The following is a 19,528-nucleotide window of genomic DNA, read 5'->3' as shown; positions in this document are numbered from 1 at the left end:
CATACATAGTTTTAGCTGTCCTGTCGACTTCTTGCTTACAAAGTTACACTACAAATACATTTCTGTTAAAAAAAGTATGGTAACAAAACAGCTTGTAAAATTTATTTTATAAGGCTTTTTTTTAATGAATTATTCTTAAATCATGTAAAAAATGGCTTATAATCACAAGCACAGGAACACAAATACAGGTCTTCAAATGAGCTCTGAACGCTCTCTATTAGAAACACACTCACCTAGACGTGTGTATCAGCACTGGATCTGACGGGCAGCTTCAGTCCGAGAGAGAGAGATATCTGACTCCTTAAAACAAAAACAAAATCGTATAGTTTTTTTGTTTGAAAAAAAATGTTTGAAGCAAAAACTCACTTAATTTTTTTTTCTTTCTCAGGAAACCAGTCATAATTTCTTATGTAATTTTACTCATCTAGTAAATGCTTGTTGATTTAAGAATATTTATATATTTGGACTGGAAACAAGACAGAAATACTAAGTAAGAAAAGCATGTTTTGCAGTGTAGGAAACGAGCTCTTTATGTGCTGAAGGGGAAATGGCCACAGCACACACTGATAAACCAGATAAAGATAAAGTCTGCAGTGTTCAGCTGCTCTTTAAGCTGAACTGCAGTAAAGTGTAGGAAATGCTCTTTAACAGCGCCACTGCTGACACGCGGTCACACCAACACTTGATTGAAGAGCTTCTTCTAACTCAGAGCACACTCGATGATGATTACAGAGCAGAACAACACACACTCGGCTCTGAAGCGAAAGCTTGAATGTGCGAGTGCAAGAACGCTTCCTTATATTCCTCATATACTTCTCGGGTGTGCTATGGCAAATCTTGCACGCCAGTGTCCATCGGCTCGTTTAGTTTACTATGAAGATAATATGATGCCATAATGAATTGCATGCGCAGGGTAAGATTTGTGAAAGTGTAAGAAAAAAATATTTGCAGCATTTAACTGTTATTCGTAAGTGTAATTCATGTATTGTGAAGCTGCAGCTTCATGCTAACGCAACATAAATAGGATCTGTATTCTTCTGACTTCCATTTTTCAGCGCTAACACTTTTGGCACGGTTTTTGAGCACAAATACGGCCAAAAGCAACAGAGTCAGGAACTGCAAAACAGATTCATTGCGTAAAATCAAACTTTGTGTAAAAAAATAAACTGTTGCAAATGTCTATATGACTTGTTGTGTACATGAGGCAAAAAAGTTACCGAAATAACCGATTTGTACAGTTGAGTCTTTCCTTTACCTGCGCTTCCAGTTTTGGCACGGTTCTCTCACTCACTGAGTTTTGCAAGTGCAAAGAGGAGGGCGGGTCCACCTTCTTCATGTAGCCAATCAGATGAGCTTCTCGCTGACTCTAGGTTTACTCTTATCTGATTGGTTCAATAAACACGCCAATCACCAGAACACATCTTTATCTTCATTTGGCTCAGAAAAGTTCTCGTTGCCGAAATGGTACTTTTAATGCACACATGTATACATGTTAAATAAATAGATAAACAAACAAATAAATAAACATACATCATGATTGCTTAATAAGCTGTGCACCATTAGGCTGATTAAGGCTGACTAACATTCATACTGAATTTCAAGCTGGTGTTAACGTTATTGGATTGAAATTTGATAAATTATATAATCTGTTACACCTCTGAGCAGATGTTAAACTTTACAATCAAAACATTTAATACCCATTCTTTATGTAATAATACCATTCTGATGCAGTGTTTTTCACATCATGTCTCTGTTTATGGTAATTAACACTCAGTTATATACAGGTGCTGGTCATATAATTAGAATATCATCAAAAAGTTGATTTATTTCAGTAATTCCGTTAAAAAAGTGAAACTTGTATATTATATAGACTCATTACATGCAAAGTGAGATATCTCAAGCCTTTATTTGTTATAATTTTGATGATTATGGCTTACAGCTTGTGAAAACCACAAAATCAAAATCTCAGAAAATTAGAATATTACATGAAATCACACAGTAATTACACAGTAATCCCATGGTCATTGAACCAGGTTTTGGTTATTTTGGCAGTGTGGGCCGGTGCAAATCCTGCTGGAGAATGAAGGAAGCATGAAGTGCTCTGGAAATGTCCTGGTGGACGGCTGCGTTGACTCTGGATTTAATAAAGCACAGTGGACCAAAGTCCTCTTTTCTGATGAGATCTCATTTGGAAACCAAGGTCCCAGAGTCTGGAGGAGGAATGGAGAGGCACACAATCCAAGATGCTTGAAGTCCAGTGTGAAGTTTCCACAGTCTGTGTTGGTCATCGGCTGGTGTTGGTCCACTGTGCTGTCCACTCAATGCAGCCGTCTACCAGGACATGTTCAGAGCACTTCATGCTTCCTTCAGCAGACAAGCTTTATGGAGATGCTGACTTCATTTTCCAGCAGGATTTGCACCTGCCCACACTGCCATAAGAACCAAAACCTGCTTCAATGACCATGGTGTTACTGTGTAATTACTGTGTGATTTCATGTAATATTCTAATTTTCTGAGATTTTGATTTTGTGGTTTTCACAAGCTGTAAGCCATAATCATCAAAATTATAACAAATAAAGGCTTGAGATATCTCACTTTGCATGTAATGAGTCTATATAATATACAAGTTTCACTTTTTTAACGGAATTACTGAAATAAATCAACTTTTTGATGATATTCTAATTATATGACCAGCACCTGTATATTGTCTTGGTCGCACTGTCAATATTCATTCTGATTAGTGATTACTTTTGTGTGACTGATCAAGCTATTTTATGTAGCTAGCATGAATAACAAAATGCTTTCCCTGTGTCCAGATTTGACTGTAATGAAAAACTAATACTAAATCAAAAACTTTCACAAAAAGTAACTAATTATGTCTGAATAAAAACCCAGCAACCAGGGAATATACAGCCTCTTGATATGATTATATATAGGGCTATACAGCCATCTAGTGGTTACCCGATGGCATTGCAGGTGATAAATGGTGCATAATTTAGAGATGCTCTTAAAATACACGTTAAAGGGAAAAAATATTATTGTAACTCATTTAAGTAGCCTATGCATGCAGTAGTGCAGATACTAAATTTTCTTAACACACCAGCTCAAAATTCAGTATGGACTCATATAGGCAGCCTAATGGTTCACAGGCTATTAAGCAATCATGATCTATTTGTTTATTTATTTAACATGTATGTGTGCATTAAAGGGTTAGTTCGCCCATTTAAGACATGAAGTTGTATGCAATCCTTACCAGCACTATAGTGCATACACACTGACCCACTCTGTGGTCACCTCCCTGGTCAGAGTTCTGGCCGCTGGAAGTTTTTCAAGAAAGTATTCCCGGTTAGTTTCCGGGGCCTCAAAACTGTGCGTTTTTACGTGAAAAAATTATATGCGTTTCAAAGCTAAGGGTCTAAACATTTCATTAATTGTTATTAAGGATGTAGCACTGTCTGATCATTTCTGTATTTTCTTTGATATATTGATCTCTCCTGCCACTGAAGCTAGATCTGTGTCTGTCAAGAAGAGATTCTTAAATGAGAACACTAGTGTACTATTTATGAAGGCTATATCCTTAACACCAAGCATATCTGCAGACTCTGTTGATTTTCTCCTTGATTCTTTTAACTCAAAAGTTAAAAGTGTAATTGATGATATTGCTCCTGTCAAAGTCAGGAAGAAGAATGGCAGACAAAAAGCACCTTGGAGAAACTCAACAGCAGTGCAAAATATGAAAAGACAATGCAGAAAAGCAGAGCGCATGTGGCGGAAGACTAAACTTGTAGTCCATTATAACATCTACAAAGACAACCTTCATGCTTTCAATATGGAACTAGGCAAAGCTAGACAGACTTTCTTCTCAAATATTATAAACAGTAATTTAAACAACACACACACTCTTTTTGCTACTGTAGAGAGACTGACAAACCCCCCCAAGCCAGATTCCCAGTGAAATGCTCTCAGACAGCAAGTGCAGTGAGTTTGCTTCTTTCTTCTCTGAGAAAATCAGTAATATCAGAAAGGTGATCAGCACATCCTTGAGTTGCACTGAGGTTAGACAGATCAGACCACCTGAGAAAGTAGTTACTATGTCTGACTTCAAAGAAATTGATGGCAAAATTTTGGAAGAAACCGTACAGCACCTTAAAACATCAACATGCGCTCTTGACACACTTCCCACATCATTTTTCAAAAGTGTGTTAAACAGTTTAGAAGCAGATCTCCTAGAAGTGGTAAATGCTTCACTTCTCTCTGGGAGTTTTCCAAACTCCCTGAAAACTGCAGTTGTCAAGCCCCTCCTGAAAAAGAGCAATCTGGATAAGACCATATTAAGCAACTATAGACCGATCTCAAATCTTCCTTTCATAGGTAAGATCATTGAAAAAGTTGTCTTCAATCAGCTGAACAGATTCTTATGCTCGAATGGATACTTTGACAATTTTCAGTCTGGTTTCCGACCGCACCACAGCACAGAGACAGCGCTCATAAAGATAATAAACGATATTCGCTTAAATACTGATTCTGGCAAACTATCAGTGCTGGTTCTACTCGACCTCAGTGCTGCATTTGACACTGTTGATCATAACATACTTCTTGACAGGCTGGAAAACTGGGTGGGGCTTTCTGGGATAGTCCTAAAATGGTTCAGGTCATACTTAGATGGGAGAGGTTATTATGTGAGTATAGGTGACCATAAGTCTGAGTGGACATCCATTACATGCGGAGTCCCTCAAGGCTCAATTCTTGCGCCACTCCTGTTCAACCTGTATATGCTCCCAATGAGCCAAATAATGAGAAAGAACCAGATCTCTTACCACAGCTATGCAGACGACACACAGCTCTACTTAGCCCTATCGCCTAACGATTACAGCCCCTTGTACTCCCTGTGCCAATGCATTGATGAAGTCAACAGTTGGATGTGTCAAAACTTTCTTCAGTTAAACAAAGACAAAACTGAAGTCATTGCGTTCGGAAACAAAGATGAAGTTCTCAAGGTGAACGCATACCTTCACTCTAGGGGTCAAACAACTAAAAATCAAGTCAGGAATCTTGGTGTGACACTAGAGTCAGACCTTAGTTTCAGTAGTCATGTCAAAGCAATAACTAAATCAGCATACTATCATCTGAAATATATTGCAAGAATTAGATGCTTTGTTTCCAGACAAGACTTAGAGAAACTTGTGCATGCTTTCATCACCAGCAGGGTGGATTATTGTAATGGACTCCTCACTGGCCTTCCCAAAAAGACCATAAGACAGTTGCAGCTCATACAGAACGCTGCCGCCAGGATTCTGAGCAGAACCAGAACATATGAACATATCACACCAGTCCTCAGGTCTTTACACTGGCTCCCAGTTAGATTTAGGATTGATTTTATAGTATTATTACTAGTATATAAATCATTTAATGGCCTAGGACCTCAATACATTGCAGATATGCTCACTGAATATAAACCCAACAGATCACTCAGATCATTAGGATCATATCAGCTAGAAATACCAAGGGTTCACTCTAAGCATGGCGAGTCCGCTTTTAGCTATTATGCTGGAACAGCTTCCAGAGGAGATCAGATGTGCTCCTACAGTCACATTCAAATCCAGACTCAAAACACTTCTGTTTAGCTGTGCATTTACTGAATGAGCACTGTGCCACTGTTCGTCCGACTGTTTGTACTGTATTTTATTTTATTTTTCTAAACTGTTTTAATTATTCTTATTTCTTTTATTATTTTAATTTATTCTATGTAAAGCACTTTGAATTGCCATTGTGTATGAAATGTGCTATATAAATAAACTTGCCTTGCCTATTTATAAAAAAAAAAAAAAAGTGTTCTATTAAACAATACCTACTTTTTGACTACTTTTGGAGTTTACTTTTGTGTGTGTGTCACTTAGAAAGCAACAATTAATTCCTTCCAAGTGTCAAAGACTGAGCAAAAAGGCTACCTTTGTTCCAAATCCTGTAACTTTTCTTTACTTTATGCAATCTCTACAAAATTTGCAGCTCACATGTAGAGGGAACATCACCAAAAAAGAATTTTCCTCCTACTGTATTTCCTTCCTGAGTTATTGCATGTTAAATAAGAAAGATAAATATATATAGATTGTCTTTTATCAGCAGTTTGAAGCGTGTTCTATCAAACGATACTAACCTTTTGCCTCTTCTTGCTATAGTTTTGGAGTTATGAGTCTTTACTTTCGTCTGTGTCACTCAGAAAAAACAACTTTAAAAATACTTTCAGGGCTTAAGGGGTTAATTATCTAATTAAGAAAAAGTTAACTAGTTACAAATACAGATAAGAAGCAAGATAAAGAGATAAAGTAGACAGGAGAAGAAACCAGTAGTCAAAAAAACAGTTCAAATCAGCAATGGTGGATATAAAGAATATACTGTGATGTTTGACATTTAAGAAAATCCAGATGAAGTCCTGAAAGTTCCTCTAATAAACCCTGCCAGTGTCGGCAGAGCAGATATATCAGGGCAGACTTCAGTACTTTCACTGAGATCATGAAACAAACAATCGCAAACTGAGGTTTTGTTGCTTTTCTTTCATTCATGTTATTCATTGAATGTTATTAATAGTGAATAAATCTATGAACAATGTACTTACGTGTCTACTGTATCAGAGAAGTAATCAGTCTTCAAACGCCAGCAGTCTGAGAACACGAACCTTCACTCGATTTGACTGAATTACAGCAAACACTTCTTAACAACTTACAAGCTCAAGTGTGTGTCTCGATGTCCTCTGCATATTTCTGAGAGTTGGAGGATGTCTGTGCTGGGCAAAACTTTGTTGGGACGTTTTATAGAGCTAGATCTAATACGGGAACCACAACTATTCAGGGGTGTGTTTACCGAAAATATCGTTAGCCAAATATGGTTTGCATGACGTGGACTCAAAAAATCTGTATCTTGAGTCAAACGTTACATTATTGAACAGGAAACACACCTGTGTCTGAGTTAACTTACTGTAACTCACTGCGGTCAAGCCAGCCGCCAGAAAAAACACTTGCATTATGATAATTTAATCTATCTATCTATCTATCTATCTATCATTATTCTAATTGAGAGGCCCATAAAAACCTCATTTCTAATAAGTAGAAAAAAAAAATCAATGGCCAGCTCTTATAAGGGATGCCCAGTATACAGTATACACACCTCATCTGAAACAAATTTACTGCAGCATTTTAGAGATATATGTCATTTATCGACTTCACAGGCCTAAAACGTCCGTATTTTCTAATAAGTAGAAAAAACTACTGGTCAGATTTATTTGGCGCACATCTCTCTCTCTCTCTCTCTCTCTCTCTCTCTCTCTCTCTCTCTCTCTCTCTCTCTCTCTCTCTCTCTCTCTCTCTCTCTCTCTCTCTGTCTCTCTCTCTCTCTGTGTGTGTGTGTGTGTGTGTGTGTGTGTGTGTGTGTGTGTATGTGTGTGTGTGTCAAGTCTCCTTCACTTATACAGCGCTTTTAACAATATAGAGTTTCACAGCAGCTTTACAGTAATAACAGGAGATTACAGTAACAGAGAGTGTTCAGGCTTTACAGCAGATCTAGAATAAAGTTATTGTCCAGATAAAGTTAGTTTGATTGATTCACTTCCGTTGCAAAGATCATTAGTTACTTAGGGAGTCTCAGTTTGGTTTCATTCGCTCGGGACAGCCTGTCAAAATCACACACACACACACACCATCCTTACCCTCACTGACCCCTACCACCACCACACAGCTCGCCCCACTCTTTCAAAGACGAGGAATTGCTCCTAAATTTTTCAAAACCGCCAAGGCATGTGGAGGAGGGTTTTTTTTCACTTATATTGAGTCATTCAGGAGTGATCACATTTGCATGAGTTTCGAGTTCTACCCCCCACGTCAGATCACTGCCCAGCGGCCAAAGTACACAGGACCACCTGGGCGATCTTTCTCTCTGTCTCGCTCTCGTTCTTTCTATCTTTCCGGTGGTCACTCTTTCCATCCGCTTCGCTCGCTCTCTCACGGTTTCCTGGCTTCAAATGTTTAGTGACTGGGTAATGTGGGTGTGTTGAGTAATGTTTGCTGGGGTGTGAGATTTGATAAAGATTACTTTTAACAGTGTTATTAAATTAAATAACTTTAAGTGAGCCTTAAATGGTGGCAAAGGTAATATAAATGTAAAAATTGAGAGAAATATTTTATATTAGTATACTAGGTTATATGTTTATTTATTTATATAGTTATTTATGTATTTATTAGGAATAATAATCAAATGGCGCCAGCAATCCAGAAAGCGGACCCTGCTACTATGCGGGATAAACACTAAAGAAAAACAAGATTTATTTATTAGGAAAGTAAGAAAATCTCTTTATCCCTGATACATTTCCGTTTTATAAGTTTATTATTATATTATATTATATTATATTATATTATATTATTATTCCACTTTTCTTTTTTCAAGCTTGACTGTAGAGGTCATTAATGAATGGTGTTTTATGGGAAAGAGCTGTGCGTGAAGATTCTTTTAAGCAAGTGTTCTTTTGTGCTCCACAGAATAAAAATTACAGCATGCGGATTTGGAATGACATTTTTAGATGAATCATCCCTTTCAGTGGAGACAGTTGAAGTCATGAATTTGCTTACCAGTTGATTATGAGTCTCTTTGTGACACTGTCTGTGTGTTTGTCAGTTTTGTCTGTAGGGTTAATTTTTAAACTCCCTGATTCTCATCATAGAGTACAGCAGTCAATCTGTGTGAGAGCATTCCATCTTTCCTGCGAATGTGTGTCCGTGTTTGTGTTTGGACTTTAAATGCATGAATGTGCATTTGTACGTGTGTGTGTGTGTGTGTGTGTGTGAGGAAAGCTGGTCCTCCTGTAAATTTCCACAGTGAAAGGCTGCATTATAACCATGTCCATATTTCCATGACCTCAAGCCAAGCCCTTCCAGTCTTCTCTGTGCGCTGCGTTAGTGTGTGTTTGCGTATCTGTTGCACATGTACATGGACGTCCTCTAACTTTTTTCCAATGAATGGCCATGGATTGATTTGATTGATGTGAAAACCCAACAGCGCACACTTGTTGAAGTGATGAACTTTTGGAGCTTATGTGGGTCTCAGCGATGGGGAATAAGGGGATTAGGGTTTATTTACAGCTGAAAACATACTGCATTCTTACATCCTGATATGTTTACATTGTCCATGCAATAATATTTGTTTTACATTTTATGATACAGTAAATAAATAAAAAATAAGCTGTCGATTCAATTCCCTTTACCCAACTATAAAAATGGATAGTAATGTTAATTATCAATTATAAAAGTGTGTATATACACACACACACACACACACACACACACACACACACACTTATATATCTAATTGATATCTAGGGCCTAATTATATAATAATAATATATTATATATTACGGGCCTAATTATATATCTAGGGCTGTTTTCCTGGTTGCATTCGCACCGCCAGTAGAAACTCTGAAGTTAGGAGACCAGATTTCTCATGGTGCAATACGGGACGGGATGGACAGGTGCACAAATACGTTAGATACAGATTACAGTTTTTCTCAGTCGCTTTGGTGCATTTCTCACATCACTATTTACATTTGCACAACAGTTAATGCAGCTCTCAGAACAATTAGTACAAACTGCAAAACCTAGTTGATAACCTGCAAAAGCGTGTCACTTGCTCTAAATGGATCATTCCTCAAAAGCAAGTGTTCATGTCAATGAAAGTGTCAGTGTCATCAAGATGAAAAGTCCTGACACCATTGTCTATGAACAAGATAGTCAAATGGCTTAGTCATGTTTTCATTATGACAGTTTACTCTGTAAATGTTTTCCAATGTCTTGGTGACACTACCTGGAAATGCTCAATACAGCACTATATACTATTTGCACAGCCATTTGAAAAATACAGTAAAGTTACACATTACTGTATTTAGTGAGGTAACTGAGTACAAGACACTGAATATGTATGTTTCACATTTTTACTGCATATGCTCTTTGCAATTCTAATTTGTTCACAGCATTGTGCAAAAGAAAAAATACACCCTTACAACAAACATAAACTCCCTTTGGGTAGAGCTGTGCACAACTGTACATAATATTGCAGTACATATTGGAACTGAACATACAACATACATAGTACGGTAATCATTCATGCACATCCAGACGCTCCTCTCTGTCTGGCCACATAATTTCATTTACATCACAGCGAATATCATCTCTTGCAATGCAGTGAGGAAAGTATTTCAGGAAAAAAAGATTTTGATTTTTGATTTTGACAACTAGTTCAACATTTTTGTATGTAATGACTCAAGCAATGAAATGAGGACTATTAGTTTTATATGGAATGACTATTCAGCATTCACAAGTATAGTTAATTTTGACTGACATGACATAAGCAAATGATAATGTTATAAAACAGCAGAGAGTTGTATGAAAGCAACTGATGAATGTCCAAAAGCATTTTTAATTTGTTTGAAGGAATGAGAAACTGCTACTATGATGTGCACAAATGACTAAATGTTGTGGAGGTTGAACTAACTGTTGTGCAAATGTAAATAGTGATGTGAGAAATGCACAAAAGACTCAAATAAACTGTTTTTCAGGTACAGAAGGTTTATTTAACATGTATACGTTTATTATACGTCTTTTGTTGTTTTTGATTTGCATTAATGACACAGACAGGTATTTTAGGCTGCTGTCAAGGCAAGGCAAGTTTATTAATATAGCGCATTTCATACACAATGGTAATTCAAAGTGCTTTACATAGAAGAAATTAAAATAATCAAAAGATATAAGAATAGTGAGCCTACGTGTGACGTACAACACAGAAGCGCTGCGCTGTTCCCTTTCGTCAGCAGGGAACTCCGACGCCTCGTCGGGGGAGTTACCCTGACGAATTGGAATCACGCTAGGGAGACCAATTGCCTTCGAGTGAATTAAAACGAGCCAATGAACATTGGCATGCAAGATTTGCATTCCGCGCCCCGCTTACCAGTGCTGGTATAAAGGCAGAAGCAAGCACATACACAAAAGCTTTTAGCTTCGGAGCCGACCGATTGTGTCCTCTCTGAGTGAATGAGCTTTAAGATTGTATTTATCTTACGCTCTACGAGTCTGCTGTTTCGGGAAGGGACCTCTCTGTGTTGGTGAGACGGCGTTTCAGCGACCGCGCGATTTCCTGTCTGCCGGCTGCGTCTACACGCTGTTAATTCAAAAGCTGTTTTTACAGCTGGTAAACGGTTGAGTGCGCACAGCGGGCTTGCAGTTTCCCCGCTGTGTTGCCGCGTTGGGTCCCCTGTGTGCTTCAGCACAATAAAGAGAGTATTTTCTTCCTGAAAGAGCAACACGAGTGAAGATCGCGTCCTTTTCAGGACGTTTCACTCGTGTGTTTCTGGATGTGATCGTTTCCTGTCCTCATTGACGGCCACGTTCGTTGTTTCACATACCTAATCAGTGTGTGAGACTACGTTCGTGGGTGGTTCATGTTCTCTCAGGAGTGCATGACCACGTCGGCACGTTGTTCGTCTCCCCTTTTTTAAAAGGCTCGAGCCGCTCGCGTGCCGTGTGCCGTCGAGCGCCGGCTGACAGCGCGGGTTGTCACGGCAACCCAGCGCGCGTCATTCGGCGCTCTAGATGCGCGATCAAGACTCGTGTACCTCTACGAGGTTGAGTCCCTTTGCTTATTCCCCATCTAGTTCCTTTCCAAAAAAGAGGACTACTTGGCTAATAGCATTGGTGATCTGGGGGTTACAGTGTGGAACGTCTCGCCAGGTGAAAGACCCTCACGAGCTTCCCACTCCTCTGCTGAAACATGCTGAGACTGTGTTCTTGGGTGGTTTATGCTTTCTTATGAGAGCATGACCACGTCGACGCGTTGTTCGCCTTGCCTGAAGGCTTGAGCTCCCAGCGTGCCGTGTGTCATCGAGACGATGGCCACGTTCACTGTCTTGCATGCCTGGTTGACGGCCACGATCACTGTTTCACATGCCTAATCAGTGTGTTGTTCTCTCATGAGTGCATGACCACGTCGGCACGTTGTTGGTCTCCCCTTTCTCGTAAAGGCTTGAGCCGCTCAGCGTGCCGTGTGCCGTTGAGGCTTTCGGATGGGATTCTGGTCTTTCTCATGAGGGACCAAGCATTTCATTCGGGGCCCCAGGGGAGGGCAGATGTCGATTGCTACATCGGAGAGAGGGCTGTTATACTCTGAAAATGATGCTGAGTTCCTACTATAATGGTGTGTTCTCATGCTGAAGATTCAGACTTGACAGCCACACTTTCCTGGGCTTTTCTAAAGTGCCTGGATGGGTGTGAAAATTTTTTGGCAGTATGGAAGCATTTTGGTGCCAATATGGCAAGCCAAACATGCCTAAATCTGCAGAAGTTTTTCCTCTCTCACTACCCCTGCACATTCAGTGCACGTGGGTAGTTCTGACTCGGAGTAGAGCTGCGCTTTATGACTGACCGTGATTAGTCACAGCGCTGGCCTTCGGTCAGACGATGTCCACACTGGTGGTCCAGAAGCCCCCCAGAACCAGCCCGCTCGGTGTTCGTTTCCCCCCAGCAAAAGGAAGGGAAATGACCCTGAGAGGAGCGACCCAGAGTATGTGACATCTGCTCATCGGGGGTGTGTGTCATCACCACTCCTTCCCCCGGAGGAGGGCCGGGTGGAGAATTTCGTTTCTGTTCCGCCACTGGTCATCCAGTCAGCGGTACCCAAAGTTTGAGCAGTCCATTTCCTCTGAGTCACTCACGGTCCCCAGCGCTCAGATGACAGTGAGGGCTATGGCCTTGTCGCTCTCGTCTCTCGCTGGGCGAGGAGGAAACCAGGACTCGATGTCCCCGGGCCTCGCTCCTCGTTTCCCCTTACGGTTGAGACTGGCAGTAAAATAAGGCCAGTCTCCTCCGTTCGAGAGGGTCAGAATGGCAGTGAGCGCCGCCCCCGAACGGTGCCACTCCCGCTCCCCTCTCCCCAGCTTGCAGATAGCAGTGTCGCCACCTCGTTCACGTCACTCCTGTCTGCAGCTGGGCGGGAAGGCTCGGAGACCAGCAGCCGCCCTTGGGCCTCGCTCCTCATCTCCTCCCCTTCCCTCGCCAGGCGACAGCCCGCAGTAGAACACTCTCGGGTCTTCTCTGCCGTCTGTCCCCCGGTGGAAGCAGGTAGGTGTTGTCCAAGTACACACCCTGACCCCGCTCTCGGCCGCTGCAATGCCACCGGAGCCGTGTCCCTGCCTTCCACCTCGCTGCCCTCCGCGGGTACGCCGGTGGTGCGTGTGGGCTCGTTGCGGCGGTTTCTCGGAGCCTGGTTTGCGCTCCTGAGGCCGTCGCGCTGGCTCATCCGCACCATCCGGCTCGGCTATGCAATTCAGTTTGCACGCCGGCCTCCCAAGTTCAGGGGCATCCACTTCACCCGTGTGCGTCCGGTGGATGCTTCTGTCTTGTGGAAAGAGATCGATGCCCTGCCGGCGAAGGACGCGATCAAGCCGGCCCCTCCAGCCAATATGAGGTCAGGTTCTACAGCCCTTACTTCATTGTACCCAACAAAGGCGGTGGGTTACGGCCAATCCTGGATCTGCGAGTACTGAATCGGGCCCTGCACAAGCTCCCGTTCAAGATGCTCACGCAGAAACGCATTTTCGAATGCATCCGTCCCCGGGATTGGTTTGCAGCGATCGACCTGAAGGATGCGTACTTTCATGTCTCGGTTCTTCCCCGACACAGACCATTTCTTCGATTGCTTTCAAGGGGCGAGCATATCAGTACAAGGTCCTACCCTTCGGGCTGGCCCTTTCGCCCTGTGTCTTCACGAAAGTTGCGGAGGCGGCCATTGTTCCCATGAGAGAACAAGGCGTTCGCATTCTCAACTATCTCGACGACTGGCTCATTCTGGCACACTCGCGAGATGTGTTGTGCGATCACAGGGACATGGTGCTCCGGCACCACAGTCAGTTGGGACTTCAGGTCAACTGGGACAAGAGCAAACTCTGCCCCGTGCAGAGGTTCTCTTGTCTCGGTATGGTACTGGACTCGGTCGCCCAGACTGCGCCTTACGGAGGAACGCGTCCAGTCAGTGCTCAACTGCCTCAAGTTTTTTCGAGGCAAGTCAGCGGTCCCACTGAAACAGTTTCAGAGGCTCCTGGGGCATATGGCAGCCGCAGCCGCAGTAACGCCACTCGGCCTGTTGCATATGAGACCGCTCCAGCACTGGCTTCGCGATCGAGTCCCGAGGTGGGCGTGGCAGAGCGGCAGCTTCCGGGTCAAAGTCACCCTGCACTGTCGCCAAACCTTCACCCCTTGGTCGGATCCTGGGTTTCTACGGGCCGGAGTGCCCCTAGTCCAGGTTTCCAGGCATGCTGTGGTTTTCACAGATGCTTCTGCCAAGGGCTGGGGGGCCACGTACAAAGGGCATGCAGTCTCGGGTCTGTGGACGGGGCCCCAGCTGCATTGGCACATCAACTGCCTAGAGTTGCAAGCAGTACGCTTAGCCTTGTGTCGCCTCAATGGGCTTCTCAAACACAAGCACGTACTGGTCCGTACGGACAGCACTGCGACCGTTGCGCACATCAACCAAAAAGGTGGTCTACGCTCCCGTCGTATGTCGTGACTCGCCTTCCTCCTTCTCCTGTGGAGTCAGAAGCTTCTGAGGTCGCTTCGTGCCGTTCATGTCCCAGGGGAGCTCAATCGTGTGGCCGACGAGCTTTCACGTCGGTCCTCCCTTCCGTGAGAATGGCGACTCAATCCCCAGGTGGTCCAGCTGATTTGGCGAATCTTCGGAGCCGCACAGGTAGACCTGTTTGCCTCTCCGGACACGACCCATTGCCAGTGGTATTACTCCCTGACCGAGGGAACTCTCGGCACGGATGCCCTGGCACACAGCTGGCCCCGGGACCTACGCAAAGATGCGTTTCCCCCAGTGAGCCTTCTTGCACAGACTCTGTGCAAGGTCAGGGAGGACGAGGAGCAGGTCCTTTTGGTGGCCCCGTATTGGCCAACCCCGACTTGGTTCCCAGAACTCATGCTCCTCGCGACAGCCCTCCTTGGCCGATTCCTCTGAGGAGGGACCTACTTTCTCAGAGAAGGGGCACCCTAGTGCACCCGCGTCCAGACCTTTGGAAACTCCATGTCTTCTGGTCCCTGGACGGGACGCGGAGGTTCTAGATGGCCTGCCACAGGCTGTGGTAGATACCATCTCTTCAGCTAGAGCCCCCTCTACGAGGCGCCTCTATGCTCTGAAGTGGAACCTGTTCGTCGACTGGTGTTCTTCCTATGCGGAGAACCCACGAACTTGCCCGAACAGAGTTGTGCTCTCCTTCCTACAAGAGGGCTTGGAGCGAAGGCTGTCTCCCTCCACCCTCAAAGTGTATGTTGCTGCAATATCCGCACATCACGATGTAGTTGAAGGTAAGTCTGTGGGGAAGCACGACCTGGTCATCAGATTCCTTAAGGGTGCTAGGAGGCTAAATCCACCTCACGATTTTCACCCTGTACCCTCTTGGGACTTAACTTTAGTGCTTAAAGCACTCCAAAGTCCTTCCTTTGAGCCTTTTCCGACAGTTGAGCTTAATTTTCTGTCCATTAAGACAGCGCTCCTGTTAGCATTGGCATCCTTCAAGAGGGTAAGGGATCTGCAGGCTTTTTCGGTCGACGAATTGTGCCTAGAGTTCGGGCCTGGCCTTTCTCATGCTATATTGAGACCCCGGCTCGGATATGTACCCAAGGTTCCTACCACTCCCTTCGCAGACCAGGTGGTGAACCTGCAAGCGCTGCCCCTGGAGGAGGCAGACCCAGCCCTAGCTTTTCTCTGTCCCGTCCGGGCCCTCCGGGTTAATATAGACAGAACGCAAAGCTTCAGGACCTCAGATCAGCTCTTGTTTGTTACATAGGCCAGCAGAAGGGGAAGGCTGTCTCCAAGCAGAGGTTAGCCCACTGGCTAGTGGATGCTATCACCAGGGCTTATGAGTCCCAGGGTGAGCCCTGCCCACCCAGGTTGCGGGCTCACTCCACTAGGAGTGTTGTCGCTTCCTGGGCTCTGGCATAAGGCGCCTCGCTAACAGACATTTTAAGAGCTGCGGGCTGGGAGACACCGAACACGTTCGCTAGGTTTTATAGCCTACGTGTGGAACCTTTTTCCTCCCGAGTACTTGCTACGGCCAGTAATTAGAGGGAATAGGTGTGTCGGCTTGCGACGCCATTCCGTGAACGGATACGTGCGTCTTCTTGCTCCGTTGGTTACCCAACAAACGGCTAACCTCGTGAGTTCCTCCATCACCCCCTCCGGTGCCAGGCGTTGCGGACCGCCCGGCACCAGGTCTGCTACCTTCAGTAAGGAGTTGCTAGTAGACTGGGTGCTTTTTCCAGTGGTCCCTGCGGCGACCCGTGATTGCCACGTGCAGTTCAGCCGTGTCTTCCCCTTGACAGACTCATTCTGTCGTCCCTGTTGAGTACGCTCCTCACTCCTCCGGACTGGGACTACCTTCATGGACTGCCATATGTTTCACTACCCTATGTGGTTAGTACATGTGTGTATTTGAGGGCCTTCCTCTAGGCTGCCTCAGCTTCCGCAGCGTCCCCCCCCCCCCCCATTATTTCCTTGGGGTCGGGCACGCTTTCCCAGTGTTATCCAATATCCACTGATTGGGTCTTGCGGAACAGCAGTGTGATTCCCTAGCTAGCTCCCGCAAAATTTCTGAAACTGCTGCAGGGCTGTAGCTTAGCTGGGCGCTGGAAGGGGCCAGCACCATGGCGTTTTGGTAGGGATCCCAATTCGTCAGGGGAACTCCCCCGACGAGGCGTTGGAGTTCCCTGCTGACGAAAGGGAACGTCTCGGTTACGTATGGTAACCCTCGTTCCCTGAGTCCAGGTTTTAAGCATTTGTTTCTCTCCTGGAATTCATGTATGCATGTATGTTTGTAAGCAAGACACACACAGTAAGACAAATGGTTAAGAACCTTTAACTCTTTAGGTATGGAAGATAATTTAGCCAAGGGGGATTATAACACAAAAGAAATATATTTGAAATATATTTTCAGAGTATATTTTGGAATATATGCAAATATTTGAAATTGGCCCATTAAATATATTTCACACTTAACATCATAATATTTTTGTTATATTTCAGAATATATTTCAATGTATTTTTTTCTGTATAGGTCCCCAAAAGTGTCAAAAATATATGTGGCATATATTCCAAATACATTGAAATATATTCTGAAATATAACAAAAATATATGATGTTAAGTGTGAAATGTATTTATTGGGACAATTTCAAATATTTGCATATATTCCAAAATATATTCTGAAAATATATTTCAAATATATTTCTTTTGTCTATGGGTTAAAGGGGTCATTCTCTTCTAAATCAGCTAGATGTGGCCATGCTGGGTGTGTGGAAAACGCCTCGGTTACGACTGTAACCTCGGTTCCCTGAAGAGGGAACGAGCGTTGCGTCGAGTTTGACGCTATGGGAACGCTTTGCGTGATGATATCTTGAAGCACATGTAAAATCAGTCCAATGGCGTGGCGGAGCGTCAGATGCGGGTGACGTCACGTACCAGGAAACTATAAAGCCTGCTTGAAAACAGAGAGCGACAGCTTCGTAAAAAGTCTGAAGTAGCCGCTGACAGGCATGAAGGAGATATGGCAAGGTGACGCAACGCTCGTTCCCTCTTCAGGGAACCGAGGTTACAGTCGTAACCGAGGCGTTCCCTTTCAAGGGAACTCGCGTTGCGTCGAGTTTGACGCTATGGGAACGTCTATACCAACGCCACCATAGCTACGAATGTCTGTCCTGTGTGAAATCAAGTGAGCAGCACTAGGAAGACAGAACATGAGACCCTGGAGTAGAGTCCAAATCCAGAGAGTAGAACCTGACGAATGTGTGCGGTGAGGACCAGCCTGCCGCATCACAAACGTCCTGTAAGGAAACTCCTGATATAAGGGCCTTGGAGGCCGCCATACTCCTAGTAGAGTGCGACCGGACAGCCATAGGAGAAGGCTGTCCGACTGCTTCATAAGCAAGCGAAATGGCCTAACCACCCACTTGCTCATCCTTTGCTTAGACACTGGATATCCCTTGTTAGGGGACCCGAAACACCCAAATAATTGGTAGTTTTAAGCCACAGGGCAGCTCTGTGGACATAGCGTCTAACGCCCGAACTGGGCAAAGCAAATAGTTCTTTCCTGGTCCGTGAAAAGGAAGAGGACAGAAGGCCTGCAGAAAATAGTTAGAAGGAACAGAGCTTTCAGTGTCAAGAACTTCTCTGGAGCCTCCTCAATAGGCTCAAAAGGGGCCAGGGAAAGGCCTTGCAGCGCAAAGGACAAACCCCATGGAGGGACCCTAGAGCAAACTGCAGGCCTCAGCCTCAAGTGCCACGAAGGAAACGAGATACCAAGGGGTCTTTCCCCACAGAGATTCCACCCAAAAGCATGTGGTAAGCACCTATGGCCGCCACATAAACCTTTAAAGTGGACGGGGTTAGACCTGCAGTGAACCGTTCTTGCAGGAACTCCAGCACTGTACCAAGTGGGCAGTTAACTGGGTCCAACCGACAGTCACTACACCAAGAAGTGAATAGTCTCCACTTCAGGGCATAAAGTTTCCTCGTGGAGGGAGGAACAACCTCAGTTGAGAGACCTGACACTATGAGCTGGGCCCCCTCAGAGGCCAAGCCCACAGGTTCCACAGTTCTGGGCGGGGGTGAAATATTGAGCCCCCTGCCTGGGACAGAAGGTCTCTCCTGACGGGTAACTCCAGGGGAGGCCCGTCGAGGAGAGACACGAGGTCGGGAAACCATACTCTGCCCGGCCAGTGCGGGGCTATCAGAAGCAGGCAAACCCGGTCCCTGCGAACTCTTTCCAGAACTCCCGGGAGCAGAGCAACTGGGGGAAAAGCGTACAGACGTAGCCTCGGCCACGTCTGCACCATAGCATCCAGTCCCAGAGGAGCTGGATGCGTGAGGGAGAACCAAAGTGGACAGTGAGACGTCTCTCGAGACGCAAACAGATCCACTTGTGCTTGCCAAACTCCCTCCATATCAGCTCCACCACCTCGGGGTGGAGCCTCCATTCCCCGGGCCTCAGCCCCTGTCTCGACAGAGTGTCTGCTCCTATATTCTGGACCCCGGGGATGTACGCTGCCCTGAGAGACAGCAGCTTTCCCTGGGACCACAAGAGGATATGGCGTGCCAAGTTGCATAACGGGCGCGAGCGCAAACCCCCCTGGTGGTTGATATAGGCGACTACCGACGTGTTGTCCGTATGTACTACACATGGTGTCCCCTGAGACCTGTGATAAAGCTCCTCAGAGCCCGGAAGACAGCTAACATCTCTAGGCTATAGAATGCCAGGAACGATGATGGTCTTCCCACAGACCTTGAGATGAGCGACCCTCAGGATCGCTCCCCAACCCGTGAGGGAAGCATCCGTCGTTAGCAGTTTGCGACGACAAGGAGCTCCCAGCACTGGGCCCTGGGACAGGAACCAAGGTTTCTTCCACATAACCAAGGCACGTAGGCATCACCGCGTGACCTTGATTGTGCGAA

The 19,528-nt window shown here is 44.7% G+C and overlaps 1 protein-coding gene across 1 annotated transcript in view; it reads right to left on the bottom strand.

Annotated features, from left to right (window-relative positions):
- Positions 1 to 6,728, bottom strand: part of LOC311304342 (uncharacterized protein) — a 30,339-nt gene extending 23,611 nt beyond the window's left edge. Inside the window, exons 1-2 of the mRNA XM_084431301.1 lie at positions 6,614 to 6,728; positions 234 to 300 (exon numbers count right to left, since the gene is read on the bottom strand). The gene's annotated coding sequence lies outside the window, so the exon portion shown is untranslated. The remainder of the gene's footprint in view (positions 1 to 233; positions 301 to 6,613) is intronic.
- Between the last annotated feature and the right edge of the window lie 12,800 nt (positions 6,729 to 19,528).

This window comes from Rutilus rutilus (assembly GCF_951802725.1).
Source record: "Rutilus rutilus genome assembly, chromosome: 14".
Lineage (NCBI taxonomy): Eukaryota > Metazoa > Chordata > Actinopteri > Cypriniformes > Leuciscidae > Rutilus > Rutilus rutilus.
The sequence above is the reverse complement of the archived record's forward strand: the minus strand, read 5'-3'. Positions and strand labels throughout refer to the sequence as shown.